At 46.5% G+C, this 18285-nt stretch overlaps 1 long non-coding RNA gene across 1 annotated transcript; it reads left to right on the top strand.

Moving 5' to 3' along the window:
- Window positions 1-783: 783 nt before the first annotated feature.
- LOC142080950 (uncharacterized) lies at window positions 784-13992 on the top strand. Its single transcript, XR_012673181.1, has 3 exons — window positions 784-1879; window positions 2328-3787; window positions 9843-13992. It is a non-coding gene; the product is annotated as an uncharacterized LOC142080950 (long non-coding RNA).
- Window positions 13993-18285: the final 4293 nt, after the last annotated feature.

The raw sequence follows: 18285 nt of genomic DNA, 5'->3' as shown, positions 1-18285 counted from the left end.
CACATCCTCTTTTAATAGCACTGAATAACAGAAAGAAAAGCTCCGAACAGTCCCCTCTCTTCCTTTTTCAGGCTCCTTGGCCTTAGCAAGCAGTGTTAAGGCATTGTTTTGTACCTTTTCTTGGCAGACTCCTAAACCCTTATCATCATCCCCTGCACATGATAAGGTCTTCCTTCTACCCTGAGTTAGCAAATGACAGTCACAAGATTCTGTGTTTCTGTCTTGCAGTGTTTGGTATCTGACCGAGTGCGTGAGCTGCGGAAATTAATAGATTTTTATGAGAATTTCACTTTTTTCTTCTTTTTTTTTGTTAAAACTTATGTCTCATGGTTCTTGAGAAAAGGATCCAAATGTGAAGCAAATTTTGCTCCAATGGTTCAAAACCAGAAGGCAATACATAGAACCAGAACTTCCCAGTAAGGTCGGATGCCTGTTACAATACGAACACGGATCCACTACCTTTCTCTGCCCCTGGCTGCTCTGGTGCTATTAAACCCCACAAGTCTTCCCTCTCTGAGTGGTATTGACTGGAGATTTCTTCAGCTGACCCTGCGCTTCCCTGCTGCTGCTCAGGCACGTGCCAAGGCCGGTGCTCTGGCTTCAGTCTTATCATTCATTCTAAATGTTTCCCATCTTCTTTTCTGGTTAGTTTTGGAGAGAAAGGACTGTCGGTCTCTCGTGTATCATGGCATTTGCAACAAACCCATTTTGGTTTGCTCTAGCATTTCTTTCTGGGGTGTTTCATTTCAAAGATATTCAGGTCTCTGTACAGTTTGGAAGATTTTCAGCTTTAACATGTAGATGGAAGGTGGGAAGTTCCACCTGAGTTGAGGATTTGCAGTTGATCATTAAATCAGCAGTTTCGGGTGATCATAGCTGGGGAGTGCAGCGGTTACTATGCCATTTGATGAAATAATTCTCTTCCAGGCATGAATTGACTCATATTTCTTTGCTATTTAAAATCACACTGAAGAAAAGAAAAGGAAAGAAAATACCACGCAACGAATCCAGTAGGCATTGTTCCTGTGGGTTATCCTGATTTTTGTAAGCCCACAGCACAATTTTCTGGTGTCTGACTCACACAGAAGCTCCACGCATTTGCATAGAAAAGTGTCTGTGTCTTCCTCCCCCACTATCCCATCCTCCTGCCTCAGCTATCCCAGATAAGCCGTCCGATAGGATCCCGCACGTCGCCTCACGCCTCTCTGCAAACACACTCTCTAGGGCATGTCCCTGCCCTCCACCCGGGCCTCGGGCCCCCCCGGGCTGCCCTGCTCAGGCAGCTCTTGCACCAGACCTCCAAAATACCTCTTGTTCTCTTGTCCCCATGTTATATGACAGCTGTTTTCCTTCCCCCATCATTCAAGCTCAGCTCCTCTGCTTTTATTTCTGGCAGGGTTATTTTTTTATTTGACTTTGGCCCTGTTTGTCAAAGGCGCACTCTTGTCACCTCCTTAGTCTAATCCTCTCCTTTGTTGTCTAAAGGTCTTCCTCTCTTTCCTTTTATTGGTACTTTTCTCTCTTTCTCCGTTATCTTTTAGTCACCTCGATTCTTTCCCCTCCCTTTTGCATGTGACCAAGCTTGTCTTACACATTTTACTTGGAGGTTTTAAGAATTTTCTCCTTGACAGCTTTTCTTCCCCGCCCTCTGGAAGTTTCTCCGTGCCGCTGGACACATGCCAAAGAGCAGATACATTTATTACTCCGAATGAGACAACTGCAATCCCAGATCGAGAGTGACTCCCGGCGGCAGTGATCGCAGCAGCTCTCTACTGCCATCTTAGCTGTCCCCCATATCCTTAGGAGACCACGTTTTTCCTCTCTTGCTGTCATATCTTCATATCTGGGAGACTCTTAAGGACCTCTTAAGGTCTTTGAGGTAAGAGAAGGTATAAAGGAGTGACGAGAGTTTGCTGCAAGGCTGAGTGATCAGAAAAGGGTGCAGCAGCGTTGTAGTGTAGGTTTCTATTTGCAGTTCCACCGCTGCTATCCTCTTTTGTCACCACCTCCAGGCTCACTGTCAATGCCTGAAGCGTGACTGTAAACAAAGTCTTTATGATGGTGGCTGGAAATGGCAAAACTGGGCACAATATCACGTCAATCACGGCATCACCTGGGTGTTTTACATCATGTGTGTCTTGGTCAGTGCCAGCATAGCAGCATTCATGGTTTTCTAGCATTTCAAAGAGGCTGTATTTCTCTCAAATCTTGCCAGGATAGAAAAAGTTGAGGTCTTCAAAGGGCAGAAGTGAGAAGATAAGGAGCTGCCTTTGATTAATCTCTCTTGGTTGAACTGTCCTTCCTCTGTGTTTTGTATTTCTTACCAGATAAGGCAGCAGGAGTCCTGGCATGTACAGAGCAGTCCAGGAGAAACAGGGAACCTGCTGACACTGAAAATCCTGACAGACTGAAGACTGATCCTGCCTGCCCGAAGAGCTTGATTTTGCATCTCTTTAGACAAATGGTGATTTTTCCACTGGCTGCATGGAGCAGGCTCCTGCTTGAGGGACCAGGATAATTTCTAGCTGTGAGATGCGAAGAGCCACACAGGTGCCCACACAAGCAGACTGCTGTATGGTGAGCTCTTTCCTCATCCTAACAAAGTGGGTGAGCACTGACCTCCTTCATCTCAAACGGGTCTTTGCATTTCAGCTTTCCACAGCAGCAGGTTGCCATTAACAGTGTATAGCCAAGTCTGGGCTGTCCAAACGTATACATCAAGTGCCACTGTAACTTGCCTGTGGCCCTGTTGCTGAAGGGAAGGTGCATAACACGCTGGCAGAGACACACAGGGTTGTTCCTAGAAGATCGCTGTTCTAGAGCAGGATTGGTGCCTGCTTCCTGCTCTCCAGGCCTTTATATAATCTTGCAGCAATGCAGCTTCACCAGATTCCTTTGGCTAACCATAGTGGAAAAGCTGGTTTCAGATGGGAATTTTACTTAGGACCATGTAAAACGCATATGCACAAAGAGCTGCAGAAAACCGGGTCATTGCAGGTCTGCCTGACCTCTTTTCTCTGTCTACATTTCTCAGGATCAGTTCTCAAACTCTTGCCAGTGTTTTCAGCAGATGCAGAAACGGTGGACCACATCACGCAGTAGGAACAAGTTACTCACTTTTTTTCCACAAGAAAAGGAGAGCCGCTCCTGTGAAATCCTCTCTATATCTGTGGGTCCGGGTTGCTGGTTTTCTCCATGTAGGCATGTAGAAATCATGAATCATGAAAAAAAGGAGTCATGAAGTGCTCTTTGGGGCACTTGCAGAATAGCCATAGTTTAGATAATTGCAATTTTTTTTGCTGGGTGAATTTGGGAATTGACCATTAAGCATGGTATGAATAGGAAGGGGAAAGCGGTGGAAAATATCTTTGCCAGCAGTGCCTTAGGTAGGCTCAGCAGAAATAAGCAAGGGATGTACCTGCTTTGGCTGGCACTTTTTTGGTGAGGAAATGCCTCCATTAGACATATTTATTGGTGGACTGCATTAGCAAAATACTCCTAGTGTGGCTGTTGCTGTATAGCAAAGTGTTATTTTCCACCTCCTTCCTGAAGAAAATAAGCAGTGCTTGTTAAAACAGAGATTTTGCTGTTGGAACTGTGTTTTTATTACAGGCAGAAGAGCAGAGGGCAGCGCTGATGACTGTGGAGGGCACCGCTCTCAGTTGCCCTGCAACAAGTACGCGGGCTACGTGTGCCTTGGTGAGGAGACGGTGTGACACTCTCCGCTGGTCCCCTGGTGTAGTGCCAGGTAGGACCACAGCATAAAGAGGGCAGCAACAACCTTGAGGTGAGGCTGGAGAGGACTTCTGTGGTTGCCGGTGTCACATGTTTAAGCAGAAATTCATTTGACATTCTGGACAGGGAAAGGCAGCGCTGATCATTCCTGGCTGCTGCGCTGGGTACGTGCCGATGGACTTGGCTACGAGGATGATGCATATCCCAGCATAGAGGAGGCTTGTGTCCATGCAGTTTTAAGGTCAAATCATGCCATCACACCCTTAAGGCAGTAAACAGTGGCAGATTGTGAAAGGGACTGTACCAGTAACTCTTACCCGTAACATTTTTGGCACGCCATCTAACCAACGCCCAGGGAGGGCCCTCAGACTGTGGTGATGCACCGTCTCCTCACATTTCACAGCCTTTCCTGGTGAAGGTAGGCTAGACGTCCCCGGCCTTGCCTGTTAAATGGACTTCTTGCCAGGACGATGGGTCCCTGAAAGATGAAACAGAGCAGGTCAGGGAAAGAGTAAGACATCAATATTTTCCCGTGAGGTCTTTTAGGATCTTGGAAGAAACCATAGCTGAAACCCAAATGGTCTTCAGTCACAGACTCAGAGGGGAGGTGCAGTGCGTGTTAAGCGGTGAAAAGTACCTCAGGAAACCTAGGCCATTCACATGGAGTACGTCCAGCAATATACTAGTATAGATATTCAGACACACGCAAACGCAGGGTGGATTAGAAGTTTTGGGAGCTAGAGCTCGTGCGGTCAGCACTGGTGATTTTTACTTGGCAGCGTTTCAGCCTCCACTATTTTATTGTATCCTAGTTTGCATGTCTTGTATCACACAGGCAGTCCCCTGAGCAGCACCCTTGAAAGAAAGTGAACCAAAAGTGTCTTCTGAATATGCCACGTGGAAAAGAATCAGTTACATAAAGAAGTCGCAGCAGCTGCTCCTATTCTTCTATATCGTGTCTGTTATCAGACAACAGATGTGGTGATGGAAAGGGAAAAGGGAGCCTGGAAGGAACCCGGGCAACAATTTGGATACTTTGGGGAAAAATACTTGATTAGTATGTGTGATTTCAGCTCTACAGGCTGGCATCATTGCTAGCTGGACAGAAATGCCAGGCAGGCATAGGGAAGAAGCACATTATGTATCTCATCCCATATCTCTGTAGCAGGCAGTGGAAGTATGTGGTTTTTTACGTGCTATAGTAGTCCAGGTGAGTTCATGGAGCATTGCGGTGTGAAGGGGCCCAACTCTTCCCTTAGCCCCTAATCCCTTTGGGTTAGCTACAGATATTGCAGACTACAGGCAGGAGTTGCTCTGAATCAGTGTGGTGAGTCCCCATCTTCAGGTTTATGGGACTTGTTCCCAAACTGCAACCCCCTCGTGCTACTGCAGAAGATCCTCAGGGCAGTGGTGTGGCAGGCTGCGAGGATTTAAAGCAAGGTTTCATTCAGGAGGTCTGTGCTGCAGCAGATGTCACCCTCGGGGATCATTATCCCCAATACCTTCGAGTTCTGGATAAGCTTCCCCCAAACCCAACTTTGTTATTTTCTTAATAGTGAGTGTGGTGGAAAGCACTCTCCTGAAAGCTCTGGAAGTTGCTTGTCCGGTCCATAAAGGGGCTTGGGTGTGTGATGCTCCTCACCAATGGTTTTTACTGCACAGCTGCTTTTACCCAGCTTCTAGCAGCATCACGGTGGCACCAGTGGTTAAGAGTGTAAAAGCAGCAGCTGTGATTTTAGCCTCTTTTGTTCTGGACAGTCATCTGTGAGGCAGTAAGAGTGCTACCTACTTGCTAGGCCACTACAGCTGTTGGTCACTGCTGACCTGAGCCAGATTTGAATGCTGGGTCCCGAACAACACCCTGTTGTTCATCTCCTGAGGCAGCTGCTCTTCCTGAAGAAGTCTTTTAAGAGCATTTCTAATGGATGCAGGCAAAAGAAGAAAACACATCCCCGTGCTTTTACTTCTGTGCTGGCATTGCATTGCTTCCTGTGACCCTCTCTCCTCCCAGCAATGCATGGCTTTAAGGTTGCATAGGCTGTGTGGAATATATTTTAGAGCGAGACTCTATTTAGCTGTGATGTCAACTGCAGCCAACTATAAAAAGCTCAGTAATGCTCTTTGAAAGTGTAACAGCTGCTGCTCTACACAGTCTCTGATGTATTACCAGTCCGCCCTATTTCATGTCCACACAGCCAAAATAAAATATTATAGCAATCATCTTATTATATAGTTCAAGGAATTTGGGACATAAATTCCCCAGAAACCAGGAGGAATTCAAGGTTAGCCAAACTGGGTAATTTTACACAGTTTGTTAACAGAAAGGTAATTTTATCCAGCTTTGCAATGTAGCCTGACTTTTACCTAGCACCTGACTATGTGCTATTAGCGATCCCTACATAGTGACAATGGAGCAAACCTTTCCTGTGGGCACTTCTGCTGTATGTTGTTCACATACAGTTATAAACTGAGCTCGTCTGTACTGCATGGGACACGTCCAGCAATATATTACCCAACATATGAAACCTGGTTTTGTTCTGAACTGGATGTGGCCACATATATTTGAAAACACACTAACTAGGCCAAAATTTCCTGTAAAAGCAGGACTGTTTAAGAAAACGTGATTTATTAATCTAAAGTGAACAGAGAGAAGTGAATGACTGTGGAATTGTGCTAGGACTACACACCATCACAGTACTGGAGATGGGGTCTCAGCTGGGTCTTTGTTAAGGACAGCACTGAAACTGTGAATGGTGTAATAAAGCTGATTCTTTTCTAAAAGCTGAACAATGAACATTTAGGAGTAAACCCCACATGTCACTCTGTGGAATTCTTTGTTGAGGACCTTGATACATTTTCCAGCGATGTGTCTCTGTTTTACTAAAACATGGGAAGGTTGAGCGACCTGCCCACAGTTATGCGAAAGCCAGCGAGTAGCAGAGCAAGAAGGGGAGCCTGGCTCTGCTTTCCCCCTGCCCTTCCCTTTCCTTTAGTCACTGGGCCTGCTGTCTGGTAAGCTGACGCTATCACCATCCAATTCAATTTTCTCCAACTAAATGAGATGGCTTGAACAATATGAGTCCAGGAAGCACCACTACATAAAAAGGACAGGGAAAAGTTTTGGAAAAAATCACACGAGTGCCTGGTTTGCTCTTGTGGTTGCTTGAAGTCCTGCTGGGCCGAGCCCTGACTTGGCTGGGTCTGTCGTGGGGACCAGCCAGGCTGAGGGACAGCACCTTCCTGCCTGGCAGAGCCAAGCGGATCAGCCCAAGCTCCAGGTCCCTTCTGCGTTCTCGACAAAACTCAGCCATGCAAAGAGACCTCAGCGTTGTAGGCAGGTTAATTTTGTTTGTTTTGTAGTGCAGATAGGGCCTTTGTAGCGTGGTGAAGAACAGCCTGTTCCTAAGTGACGTGTAAACTTCCCTGACACAGGTTTGGAGGGGCGATGAGCTCACCAGTCTGCGAGGAAATGGTCGGCTGCCAAACACGGCTGTTACCAAAGGTGACAGGACAGTTAGGCAATGTGAGGAACAATTTGGCATCAGACAAAGCCACTGGGATGGAAACGCGCACACCGCGGGACGGGCTTGGCCGTGTCTCTGAGCGCTGGCTGCACCCAGCTCCCAAGCAGGGATGTTTCATCCATGAGGACATCGGAGGCACCCAGAAAGGAAAGCAAGCGGCCTCCAGTCACATTGGAAGCTTGGGAGGGAGCCAGGGAGCAGCTTTGGTGTCCAGGCACGGTGCTGCGGGTGCAGGCCCATCCTTCCCTGCCGGCTCTCTGGAAACCCCTCGGGCTCCCCCGCTTTGCCAGGGCGCTCAGCTGTTGGCTGTGCTGCAGGCAGGAGCAGCGTTAGCAGGATGAGGAGCTGACTGGGGGAGCTAGTTTCTTCCGCGTACAAATATGCAAACACACACCGTATGGTTGTTTAAATAAAGTGACGCTGAAGAAGGGTGACTTGTGTCAACAGACAGAGATGAATTTACATGCTACAGCATGTAGCAATATGCTGTTAGGTAAGAAGCGGCACATTTTTTGTGTCCAGCCATGTATAGATAATGGTATCACAGGGGGAGCTGAGTTGCTGCGGAATTTAAGGTTGTGGGGTTTTAATGGCACCTAGGAAACAGGATACTGGAAATCTTTGAACATTCAATAACTTCCCAGCCAGAGCCTTTATTTGTCCTCTAATAGTCTGCAGATTATTTAAGATTTTACTATATCCCTTGATAACTAAGAGCTCAGTTCTTTAGATATTGAGCAGCCTCCATTCTAAATAGGGGCGGCTGAGACTTTTTTGCAAAGCTTTTGTCTACCTTTGTCCAAGGCTTTGCGACAACTAAGTGGCTTCTACACTTCTAGAAGTGAGACGGGTAAATCATTGGCCATGAGCCCGTTTGTTCAAAGAAGAAAAGAAAATAGTACTGCAATCCTACATGGGTGACAAGATGAAGCTGTCTGTCTCACACAATAGCCATAGAAACCTCAGGCTCCTGGTGTTCTGACTCCCTGGCTATGATTTTCCACAGTGACCAAGTAATTTATTTAATCCTTTCACTACCTCTTTGTAGAGTCTTGGAGCTTTAGGGTGTCAGAAGGAATCAACCACCTAACTCCTGCAAGGCATTAGAAGGCAAGATCTTGCAATGTGTTACTGGGGAAAAAAAAAGAACTTTTCTTTCAAAACAGATGTTTTCCCTCTAATATATTTTACAAGTTGAGGAAAAGAAGTTCTCTCAAAAAAGAAAATTAATTGGAAACCTGGATCCTTTTACAATGAATATGATGCTAAAGCTGACACCTCGTTTCTTTCACTTGTGGTTAGAGAACTTTTCTTTGGATCTTCAAGACTTTCCAGTCCTCCTGAAGGATTTTTCTCCTGACTCCTAGGTGACTGTTAAAAAGATCAAAATTATTAGATATTTTTGTAGTGCATTAAATTACTTGCCTCTAAATAAGTATTATTTTCATCAAACCAGTCATATTGGATACTCTTACTTATTTTTGTGGGATTTTGGAGTGCTAATCAGGACCAGCCCCTTCCTGACATGACCACTAAAGCCTGGGGACTGGATTATTCTGCTGAAGTGACCAACAGTGAGATAATTACATTTTACACACAAAACGTCGTGAGGGGGTCAGAACGAATACCCACTGACCTGAATGTGGCATTTCGCACCACGGCGATAAGGTTCAACCAGCAAAGATTGCTACTGCCCTCTTTTTGAATAGAGAGGATTAGCAAGAACCAGCTGTCTGTCACGCTAACAGGTTACTGGGAAGTGCTGGGCACGCTACTAGTGATGTTTGGGACTCCATCTGGCAAGGAATTTCCTTCCCCAGGTTTTGATCTGGAAAGAAATGTCAGTTGTTGTTGCGAGTATCAGAGCCTGTTCTCTAACTGGAAAATACTGTTTTGCTGTTATATAAAGGCTACTCAACGATTACAATGATAGGCACTCTATGGAGGCCTGAAACAAAAGCAACACACAGAAGGAGATATTACATTCACGTATTTTTGAGCCTAAGGGCTTGTCTACTAGAGGTATTTTTTTTGCTGTATCTCAGTGAGGTTAAAGATGCACTCTTCCTGCCTGTGTCTGTATAGCTACATCTAAACAAGGGCTTTTATCAGCATAACTATGTCTGCAAAAGACCCAGCTTGTAACGCAGGTAAGGCTCCTTAAGTGGAGGCCAGCTTACACAGATTCTGCAGACGGAAGGCAGCAAGAGAATTGCTCCTTTCATCATGATAGCGTTTTATCTCAGGGGCCTAGTGCTGACATTTTGAGTGTTGTTGACCTCTGCTATTTTAGGACTGGTGTGTAGGAGTGCATCACCACTGAATCAGGCATTCAGATACTTCTCTCCTGGGAATACGGTTCAGAAATGTGGCTGGTAAGATGTAATCACCTTGGTTAAGCTTTTCCTTTGAGAACTCTTGCCCTGTTTTTCCCTGATGAAACTCCCTCATATGCCAGCCATCCCGGACCCTGTTTTACACGAGATACATGATGAGGTCCGCCGTGGATGACTCCATGGCTACTTTAAATTATATGTTAATATGTCATTCCCCTCCTCATTCAAAGATTTCATTATCTTGCAGCAAAGCATGTGAAAGGAGGAGGATTCACGTCTCCCTGTATTTAAAAGGAAAAACATATGACCTGTTCAGCAGCAATTCCTCTCAAGCATCAGCAAGATATGGACCAGAAGGTGTGTAAATAAACTGTAGACATTTGAAGCCAAAGGGGCTGGGTCAGGTTATGGATGTACTAAATGTGCCAGTCTTGAACTCTGGCTTGATGAAAAATGAGGGTTTGGCAGCTTAAAGAGATCCTGCCTGCCACTCCCTTTGCCAGCTCCCTCATTCACACTCCTCTCCTTGCAGCCCTTCACCCTGACAATTGTACTGACTCAACTGTTTATGGGGCTGAGCTGTGAACCAGATCTGGGAATAAAGCCAGTTTAAAAACGGAGAGAGAGAGGGTGGGATAAAAAGAAGGAGGCTGCATTTCACTACGAGCCAGTATTGCCACTAAAACCCCATCGTACCAAAACACAGCCTTCTGATGGGGCGAGGAGCCACAGTCTCTCCAAGAGGAACATCTGCAGGCCAAGAAAAGGCACGGTTACTAGTGCAGCCCATACACAAACTTAGATTTGTGACTCTGCTTTGCAACAAAGGATCTTGCATTACCTTTGTAAGAAAGGATGTTACTGCTTATCTCCTTTGAGGACAGCCTACTCACAGATAAAGAGAATGGGAAGTCCCGTCTCAGTAATTTGTCCTGTGCTGTCCATTAGGAAACCAGAGCGAGGAGGTTTTAGCTCAAAGTTTCCATCTTTGTTCACCAGCCTCAGATGCCATAATCTGCTCTGATTTTATTATCCTTGATGAGAAAGGAAAAAAAATGAGAGAAGAAAATGATGTCAAAACACTATCGCCAGTCTGATGGGACCTGTGTGATTCTCAGCAGTTCTGCTGTGCAGTAGATTTCAGTCTACGGTTGTTGCCACTGCGAACAACTTCCAAGGTACACAAAAGCCACAAAGGAATGGAAGTCAATAGATTTAGTCCCGCTGTGCAGGATCTGCCTCTCCACTAGCAGTCCATAAATCAGAAGAGGTTGAAATTGCCTGCTGGACTGCAATTCTACTCGCACTGAATAAGGGAGTTAAAAATACACTTCCTGCACTGAAAATATGTTCATTAGAGCAGAAAAGCACAGGTAGGGAAGCAAACTATCTAGTGATCTGAGTATTCCAGTAACAGCAGGGTAGCTGGATTGGTGTAGCTACTTCATAGGGTGCAGTTTGGTGTTACAGCTGATCTGATCTACAAGCTAGTTGCTGTCTGTGTTTCCTGTTCGCGTTGCTTTCCTTATATTGCATCTAGTGGCTGTGCGGCCACAGGGCACATCTGTTCATCTGGCTGATAACAGCGGCAAACTAACCGTGCCATAAAAATGAGTAGTTTTCAGCCAGATCAGCCAGCTGAATCAACTCACCCTGAAGCCACTCCATCGCTAGACTCAGTGCAAGGGAAAGGGCAGGAGAACGCAGCTGGAAGCTGTGGTGGAGTGCAACCACCGCTATTTGGCATTAGCTTATGGCTCTAACTGCAAGCTGCCCCCAAAAGGACAACCTGCTCCCATCCTCCCTTCCCTGTTCCCGGTCCTGCTGCTGCCAGTGCTTTCCTGACCCCTCGGTGAACCAGGCCAGCTCTCTAAGCCAGCAGAGAACTAACCCAGCACCTAGGAAGCGAATAGTTTTCTGCCTGCTTGATAAGGTGAAGGGCGTTGCTGAGAGGTCCAACGGGAGTAAGAGCTGGCAACAAGGATGCTGATGGGAGTGCGTGGTGTGTGGCTAGGAGCAGACCAGGGCAGCTCCTTCTGACAGCAGCCATTTCATGAAACCTCATTCTCAATTTAACCCAAAGCAGCACAAAAAACCCCCAAACAACAGCATAAAAAAGTGAGCCACAGCTGAGCAGATGGGAACCGGCTGCACGCTTTCCCTTAAAAAAAGAGTGCATCTGATAATTAGATGAAGAGGGACAAGTTTAATGCATGTTTTTGAAAGGTATGTTATCCTTCTGTTTACTGAATGGAAGGAGCGAAATGAACAGTGCCACTCATTGCATGCATAGCCTTGCTCTTCCCAAGAGACAGGCAAGAGGGTCACCAAACAGTTTTGCAAAGAAATCACCTCTCTGCCTATCACTTCCTGTGCCATTGGGCAGCTTGGAGGCCCAAAGGCAGGTATAGTTCATTTGAAAATAAAGCCAAAAGGAATGGCCACAGGAGAGGAGAAGCTGGTATGTAGCAGAGCACAGAGGAGGATATGTCTGGAACATCAGGAGAGCTCAGGGGCAGGGGTGTGCCATCTCTGTCCCCTTCGGGGACACGTGCTAGTTGGGGTCAGACCCTGACGCTGAGGTACCACTCCCTTCTGGAGGTGTTTTAGAAGAGCATCCATAGATGCTCTGAATTTACATGGATGGAAATCATTCATCTGGCTGTTGATTCACAGTTTTTCCTGGGCAGAGAGCCAAAAATGCAATTGTTAATTGCATCAATTTCCATGTTCTCTTTTCTGTAAAATCACTTTATTAGAAGAGTTGGTTAAATTCGGGAAGTGCTCAAATTCCCAGCCATATCTTGTTTAGCAAAGACTTCTTGATAACAGTGCTGTATTACTTCTCTCAGCTCATGTGCCTGTAAAACGCGTGATTGTTTACAGAGTTACGCTGCTGCAGATGCAATCCTGTCAGCATAAGATATACCAAACTGGTATCACTTATTTTATTAGACTGAACTGTTCTTTTATGATCACCTGTAGCTGGTATAACTGCGTCCATGCTACAGGATGTTTGCTGTCTGTCAAAATGGGACTATTTCGTGAAAATGGACTTTAGCACGTGTATGTTTCCTTGGGAGTCACTCCAGCATTCAATAAACCTGTTTTCAGCAGTGTTTCCTGACATGGCTTAAAAGATATGGCCAGACCCTACGTCCGATTAACTGTTATTCTGCACCTCGTGTAATAATTTAGAGAAGTCAGTGTGAATGTCACCATAAATTACTACACAAATGCAAGGCAGCAGCGCAATGAACGGTGTTAACTTCAAAGCAAAGACAACTATTATCCACCCCGCTGTAGAGAGGTCCCAGAAGGGACCGCAAGTCGTTTGCAAAATTGCAACTGTACTGCCGTCTTTCAGAGCTGTCCAACAGGAGGTGAAGCACACAGCACTGTTTGCTCTTGGGTGCCAGGCAAGATTAGACCATCCTTTAAAGGAGACCTCTTGAAGGAAAAAGAAAATTGTGGTTATTTTCGGGCATTGACCCAAATTGCATACAAGTTTCTTCTCGGAAACTGCATACAGGTTTCTACTTGGAAAATTACCTTTCTCTTTTTTTTTTCCTCTCTCTCCGTTTTTGGAGCTTTCATTAGTTCTTAGAAAAACTGAAACTATTCAATCCAGAGGAGACTGTGGTGGAGGTCTTGCAGAAGTGGATTCGAAGTGCTCTCTTGCTTAACTGAAAAGTAGAAACATAAAATCTTGAGTTGGCTTATTTTTCTCCACAGACATACGACATTTGAATAAACAAGTAGTAATGAAAAAGAACAGATTTAAATGACTTCCGAGAATTTTCTTTCAATGAATCCTGTGGTGCCATTATATACTTTGTTGTCCCAGATCTGCCAATGCCAGTAGGTCCAAACCCCATTTACTGTACATGCACAAATGGTTGATGTGAGCCTTGACTTTAATGTATCCTGAACATCTGAAGAGTTACTGAGAAGATCTGCTGTCTGTCACACGTAGGGTCACCCTGGGCTCCTAAACTTCAGGAAAACCAATAAGCAGCCACAAAAAAGCAGCTTGCTGGTAGATGAGGTTGAGTGGTCACCAAAATGGGCAACACTGGCAGATCCACTGTAGTTCCTGGGACAAAGATATTTTTCAACAGGCTTCCAAAAATAATAAAAATCAATTTCTATAAAATGACTGTGATCAAGAGAATTGTAAGGGGAAAACAAAAATATTTATATATACTCTTTAGTCTAGATTATATCAGCCAGAGCAATGTAGAAACATAAGCACAAATCAAATTTGTTTTCCTTCGTGTTGCTAGCAGAGTTGGGAGTGCACTACACTGTAACAGTGCCTCCACGGGTGGTTTTACAGCGTAAGATCAGCTTCTAACCAAACAGCTTGTATCTGTCCTTTAAGGAAAGGCAGACACAAAGAGAAAGCCTGTAATTTAAAGTAAAAGAACTTAAACACTTTCTTCTCTCTGGTCCTGGTCTGTTCCAGCTAGTACAACTCATGAATGCAAAATGAAGACAGTAAAAAGAGGAACAGAACTGTCATGTTCTGGGAAAAGGTAAATCCTGTTACTACTCACAAATGCAATTCAATTGCCAAACCTTGGGGAATTTAATTCTTCCATTAACCTGGTCACCCTCCCAGAGATACACATAGCCTTTCCCTCCAGGCAGCCCACTCTCCTCTCCCCCAGGTACAGGAGCTCTGGGCTGGTACAATAACACTAGGGCTGAGAGTGATGTTCACAGCTTTTAACACAGCCATTCCTGAGAAGCTGATAACAATATTTTCATAGTGAATGATTTGCATTTCTGAGCCCAGCACAGTGCCAGACCCAGCTGCTCGGAGATGTTCATTTGAGATAATCAAATATTTAGCAGCCGTTGCTCTAGCAAACCCTGCATTAGGCCACATCTTACAAAGCGGGGCTCCTTCCTCTGTTAGCCGCCACCGCCCAAGTGGAACTCCTTCAAAGGACAGCCCCCGCCGCAGGGCGCCTGGGAGGCAGGGCTGACGGTCTGGTACCTGCGAACACCAGGAAGAGTAGAAGAGCTGTTTGTGTAAGTGAGACTAGTGCTCTTCGAACGTTTTAATGGTTCACTGTATAATTGCAATGAGTAGGTTGGTATTTTTAACTATTAAACATTCACCGGCTTGAATTAAATAATTGATTTATTCTATATAAAGTTTCTAGGTCCACATTTCTTAGTGGAGGGCACTGTTGCTGGACTAGACTACCTCTCTGGGACTTGTATTTCTTCTGTGTTTCTTTTCCCATGCAGAACCAGCTGTTACAAAAAATGAATGAAGAATTTACTGGCTGAACTTAGCACTTTCATCTTATCTGTGAATTAAGCTACGGTTTTCTCAAATACATAAACTATTGGGAACTCTTTGTCATAATCATTTGGGAAATATTTCTTCATTTACAGGATTCATGAGCAATTCACTGAAGGTGTTATAAGTCATGCTGGCTGCATGCCAGGGAAGAGCCAAGGCCGGCTGCTCCCTGAGGGCTGGGGAGCCAAGGGGGCTGGGAGTGCAAACCAGCGGTTGGGGTGCAGGTGAGGATCTGGGGGCCCATGGCCATAGCTTAGGCGGGGCCAAGGACAAGAGCCTCAGCTGAAGCAGCTCCCGAGGGCCACGGCTCGGTGCCGGCAGTGGCCTCCCCACCACACTGCCCGGGAGCGCTCCCTACAGCTGTGAGCAGGCCCTGAGCCCCAGCAGCCAGACCTCCAGCAGCAGGGAGGATGTGCTCAGGGTCCCATGGCTGCCCGGACACATAGCTCCAGGTAAATCTCTATTTTATACCAGATGAGCCAGGATTCCACGCTGTAGCTCAAATAACTATCTCTGCAAATTCAAAATTTTCTTCTGGAAAAATATTTCGTCATTTGTTATTACATTATCCCAGACCAGGACTTCCTGACTCCTCTCAAAATTTGAACCTCCTTTTTTTTTCCTAATATATCATCTCACAGCTATTCCCCTTCCCATAGCTGATCATGCACTCACCTTGTCCACCAGTTGCACATCACAGCATTTACTGACACCGCAGTGTAACAGCAAGTTTCCATATTTATAAAGCCGACTTGGAAGCACCATGAAACAGAGGAGAGTCGATGTAATATGTCCATTCCATGCTCACCAGACAGCTGTGCTATGGGGAAGGCAGGTGGAGAGCCACTAAGGGCAGCTCGGCGCTGCTCGGTGGCTCTCCGAACGGAGGCAAACCAGGCTGCTGCGCTGTGCCTTGGCCATGCCTCAGTCGGACGCAGCGCTACCAGAGACGTCTTGCTTCGACTCTCCAGCTGGGACCTCTCCAAGAGACTACGCTGCGCTCCATGGAGAAACCTGCTCCACTGGCGCCAGCTTGCATGCCTGTTGCATGGTATAGCAAAGCTGGCACGAGAAGAGAGGAATAGTCTCACATTTGCTAAACGTACCAAACATTTGCCACCGGAGAGAGCCTGTCAGGAGACAAATCGGTTTTCTGTAATTATTCCCAAAATCAGCTTGTCAAGCAAGATGCTCGTGGAGCATCTTGGATTTAGCTTGGCCTCCAAACACACAGGCAAACTAAGGGCTGCCTGGTTTCAGGCCAGTCTCCTACCGTGAAGCAGAAACACCTCTGCTTTTGCCAGTATATAAAATGAAGTAAGTATTTCCTTCCATTTGGGTGAAACATAGCAAATCCAGTAGGGATCAGTCAGAACTTCAGTTTCTTTTACTTTAAGGATACATTTTAGGATAAAGAATTTATAGAGTGTCTTAAAGTGGGAACTTTAAGATTCATCTCACTATTGATGCCATAAGAAAATATTTATGAAGCACAAACTCCTCAAGCCAAGCAGGAAATGTGTCAGATCAAAACTTTGAAAACAGATGTTTTAATACAAGTGATTTTATAAATGAACTAACAAATCTTAAACTGAAGCTGGATCTGATGCTGAATTGACAGACTTGTAAAGCAGGGTGCAGGCTTCTATGAGGAGATAAAATCATCTGTTCTGCTGTTAGTCTGGTCCTTGAGATAGCACCAAATAGTCAGTACGGAGAACTGTGTGCCCTGGAGAGCTCCAACCGTCAAAAGAGGACGATACGCCCTGGTTCTGCAGTCTTTGGCAGGAAAAAGCAAACAATACAGCATTACGTTTGATCCTCAATCAAAAAAAAACAAAAACAAAAACAAAATGCTAGTTTTGAAGAAGCTACAAAGGATTTCCAATTGGTTGTAAAATTTCGTTTGAAGCTCAGATGATTCATCAACTGAATCAAACTCTGCCCCATTTGTAGTAATGAGTGCCCTGTGTGGCATTCACTCTTTCAAGAAATACTAATCAGAAATGAAGTACTTTAATTTAAAGCTTTACATTTCTTCTCCATTTCACCTAAAGGCTTCAAAGCACTTTATAAGTGTGACTTAATAAAATCTCTTCAGTATTCCTGAGAGATCAGCAGATGGATCTAAAACTACCTCGAGCAGTAGATAAACTCCTGGACGGAGTGACCGACTTCAAGGGACGACTCCAGAAATGGGCGGCAGGCTTCAGTGAAGTACTGGGGATGGGGGGGGACTCACACACGCACCCTTAAGTTTCAGGAGGTTGCAGAGCTGTGCGGTTCTCTTCCTTTGCGTTGGCTTCATGAAACACCACAGACGCCCTGCTTGCTAGGCGTGCGTTCTGCATCTCAGTTTGAGTGAGAAATGTGACCAAAAGCACTCAATGCTAACACAGTCTTTCCCAAAGACCTGTGAGGAGGCTCGCTTGCACTGGGAATAAACCTCCTCAGCCATGCGCGGGAGCAACTCTCTCCCCTTGCGTAGCACATGATAATAGTATTATTGTGAACGGTGTTTCATGGTCACAAGGGAGTGAGCTAATTGCGGATACAGCTCTTGCCGAAATAATTGCCTTGTACTCTTTTTTTCTTTCCTTTCTTGCCTTTCCTGTGCGAGGCCTGAAGTGTGTTTCCTGAGAGGAGTAAGAGAGGTCAGCAGCAGACCCCACACTACCTTCCAGCTGGAGCAAAAGGCTTTCAATCCGTGACATAACGCTGTTGAAAAATCATTATTCCCTTCTATAAAGCAACCAAAAAGCACATCGAGTATTCAGCGGCAGTTCCCCCAAGCACTAATGCAACCTCCTCTGCCCTGGGATTTGAGGGCTGCCGCGGAGGAGGGCCTGCCATCTGGGGCAGGCAGCCCAAACGTTTCTGGAGAAAGCAGTACCGCTGCCTCAGGGCAGCTCCCCCGGCCGTGCCAGCACTGCTCTGGCCGCCCGCCCGGCCGAGGCTGCCCTACCTCCCGCCCGGGGAAAGGTGTCGAGTTTATTTTCAGCCCCATCCCCGCGGGGCAGAGGCAGGCTGCCACAGGCGGGTGTAACCCGTGCCCCGCGAGCCGAGTTCCAGGCCCCGGGAGCACGCCAAGGGGGGCTGCCACACACCGCACGGGCTCCAGCGGCCACCGCCGTAAGGCGAGCGGGCCCCGGCGGGCACAGCCTCCCGCTTCCAGCCGCCCGGCTGGGTCAGGGCGCCCCGTCCTCCCGCCCGCGGGGCCGCTGCCAGCCCGAGGCGGGCGCCGGGCCGCCGCGACACCCGCAGACGGCCGTTGGCGAGGGGGCGGGGCCGCGGAGCCGCCGTTGGCGAGGGGCGTGGGCGGGCCCGCGGGCGGGGCAATTGGGCGGGACCGGAAGTTCCGGGTCGGAGG

The sequence above is a fragment of the Calonectris borealis genome, chromosome 3 (assembly GCF_964195595.1).
Source record: "Calonectris borealis chromosome 3, bCalBor7.hap1.2, whole genome shotgun sequence".
NCBI lineage: Eukaryota > Metazoa > Chordata > Aves > Procellariiformes > Procellariidae > Calonectris > Calonectris borealis.
The sequence above is the reverse complement of the archived record's forward strand: the minus strand, read 5'-3'. Positions and strand labels throughout refer to the sequence as shown.